Below are 3,230 nucleotides of genomic sequence, written 5' to 3' on the forward strand. Positions count from 1 at the left end.
CATGCATCAGGTGCACACAGACACATACAGATTTGAATACACACACACACACACACGTGTGTCTGATGTAAAGACAGACTTCTGAATACATGTGCTCACACCACAAACTGCATTCTGTTACAAAAAAGAACAAAACATCATTGAAATGAAAGTGTGCCCCCCCCCCCCCACACACACACACACATACCAAGCCTTAATACTTCCCTGGGTGACCTTGCAAAAAATACATGTATATCATCCTCATTGCTTTAATGTCCACTCTCCCATGCTTGCATGGGTTGGACAGAATTTCTTGAAGGAGATTTTCTGCAGCCAGAACATGTTCTCACAGAAGATTGGAAACGAATGACCCTGCTTGTATGATAGGGACACTTGTTGACAAGTATCGCATGTCAAGGACAGACACACACACACACACACACAATGAGATACTAACTGGATGATCATGTCTTTCTCTTATTTCCTATTAAAACAGATTATTGAAGCAGAAATAAAATTTTGAGAAATATGTTCTTTGGCCCCTCGGGTTTTGTAGTGATGCAAGCTGCTGACAGCAGTCACACTGGTGCCCTTATCATGAAATAGCACCTTGTTCATGGTGCAAAAGGGTTGGCTGTAGGAAGGACATCCAGCCACAGAAACCAAGCCAAGGCTGACATTAGAGTCTGACACAGCTCATTGGACCCTATCAAGCCATCCAACCTATGCCAGCATGGGAAACAGATGATGATGATGGTGATGATGATAAATATACCATTTGACTTGTGTCATATAATGCAATAAAATAGGGTTCTCCTGATGAACTGCTGTGATTCAGAATCCAGTTGCATTTGGAACATCCATTGAAAAGGATGCAAATGACCACTATGGTGAAACATATGTAGGGAACAAAAATAATACAAACATATATATATATATATACATACACACATGGCCTTTCATACAGTTGTTTCTGGTCCTCTTGAATCCCATTCACACACATCCCAAACTGGTAATTACTCTTTACAGGCAACAGATAAAGGCCGGATGTTTTTTTTTATTTTCTTTTTTTCAAGAGAACATTTTTTAATTGCTCTAATGAATCTCTGTTGAAACAGAGGTAGAGATCACACACACACACTCATGCATATTGTTCAGCATAATACAATCAAAAGTACTCCTCACACATATGTACACACACACACTTTCTTTCTCTCCTTTTCCTAATTATGATATTTTGAAAAGAATAACGAGCAAACCAGATTTGTAATTAAAATGACTGAAAATTAAGTGCAAGAATGTAGTAATTATTAACAGCAAAAAGAAACAAAAGGCAAAAAGAAAATATTAAAGAACTTTTTTGTTTGTAAACTGATTGTGTGAAGAGAGGCAGGGATTTTAACACACACACACACACACACACATTATTTGCTCACAGACACACACACACACACACACACACATTTTTTTGCTCACAGACACACACACACGTGCTTCATAGAGACACAGTTCACAATACATGTGCTCACACCTAAACAGCATTGTCACAAAAGGAACAAAACATCATTGAACTAAAAGTGTTCCCCCATGGGCCTTAATAACCCCCTGGGCCACCACCAAAGTGTTTTTCATACTCCATATAATAATAAGAAGAAGAAGAAGAAAAGCTCATGACGTCCTTTTACTGGTTTATTGACTTTATTAACAAACACCTGGTGTTGTTTACTCTCAGACCATCCCTGATTGGATAGACACGTGATCCAAAATATTCAACTCTTAACCGTTCCATCTTTCCCTCAGCTACGGAGTATCTTGGACTACATTATCCACACTGTCTGTGTGTTTTGAAGGTAGTATGATGTGATTAGAAATTTGTTTGCTATTTCTAGCAATATGAGTGACCTCATAGTGGCTCCTTCACTGACCCAGAAACGATAGATGTGAAGTAGAAAGTTGTCATCATTTAACGCATGACTGACCAGACCCAGGATCAAACGTTTCCCAACCATGACCATCCAGACACATTGAAACAACATTATCCAATGCTGTCTTCTCTTTCGAGACAAAATTATTGTGTTTTGGTGGCAGATTTAGCTTCTGTTTTCCAGATTGAGTTGAGCAGGTGTGAGCACAGGTTTCACACATGCATCCTATGCTGCAAGCTTCCTTCCTGATGTGCTGACCACAACACTGGTCTTTGATATTTGGTAACCATTCTGTGTTGGGAACCTCCAAGTTCATCCATGTCTAGCATGTTTAGTTGTTTTGGGAAGAGTTGTTTTTTTCCCCTCCTGGGGTCTGTCAGAAGAGTAACAGCTGCTCTCCTCTTCAGCCCTTCACCATTCTTTAGAAACTCTTCCTCACATGAGAAGAGCTCCACAATCTGTTTATAATGCAGCGTCATGAAAAATCAAACCAGCATTTGATTTGTTCTTTATTAAATTAACGCCAAAACAATTAAAGGTAAACTTGACTTCAGCAGGATTTGAACTTAGAATGCAAAGGAGTTAGAACATTTCTTATCATTTTGCCACGGGTCTACCGTACCACACTATGGGACACACACAAAACTTCTTTATAAACATGAGACTTTGCTTCTGTCATCTGGACAACATCAATGCTTTTGAAACTGACCTATTTTCCATTACATTTCAGAAAGATTTAGTGCTGAAGCAGAAATATCATTATATTCTGCTCAACACCACAGATTTGTTTGTCGGTTGCTTGACCTTAATCACTTGAGCATGACCCTTAGTGGCTGACAATACGTACATCTCTGATTACGAGCAGAAGTAGTGAGGAAGCATCATAGCCATGTGTTGAGAAGGACCCTTTGGGGTTTAAATAAATGTAACAAAAGCAAAGTTTTAAGGAAATATTAGCCATTTTTCATACTTTCTAAGAGTAAGCAAATAGGAGATAACAGTGGCTACCCAAGGACAAAACATTGTGTTACACAGTGTTAACGATAATGAGCCATGGACAAATCACTTGGTTGTGAAACCCTGGAAATGACTCCATGCAACAGTTTGAATGAGTTTTTGAATTACTTTGGACATGGTTCATATGATTCATGTATGTCTAGAGGTAGTGTGTGTGTGTGTATAAAAATATATGTACATATATATGTGTGTGTGTGTGTATATTTATGTATGTGGATTGAATATCAGCAGATCCAATAGCAAACCTTGCAACACAGGTGATGTGACACACAGACACACACACACATCATTGTCATCATTGTCTTCTGT

This window comes from Octopus sinensis, linkage group LG18 (genome assembly GCF_006345805.1).
Source record: "Octopus sinensis linkage group LG18, ASM634580v1, whole genome shotgun sequence".
Lineage (NCBI taxonomy): Eukaryota > Metazoa > Mollusca > Cephalopoda > Octopoda > Octopodidae > Octopus > Octopus sinensis.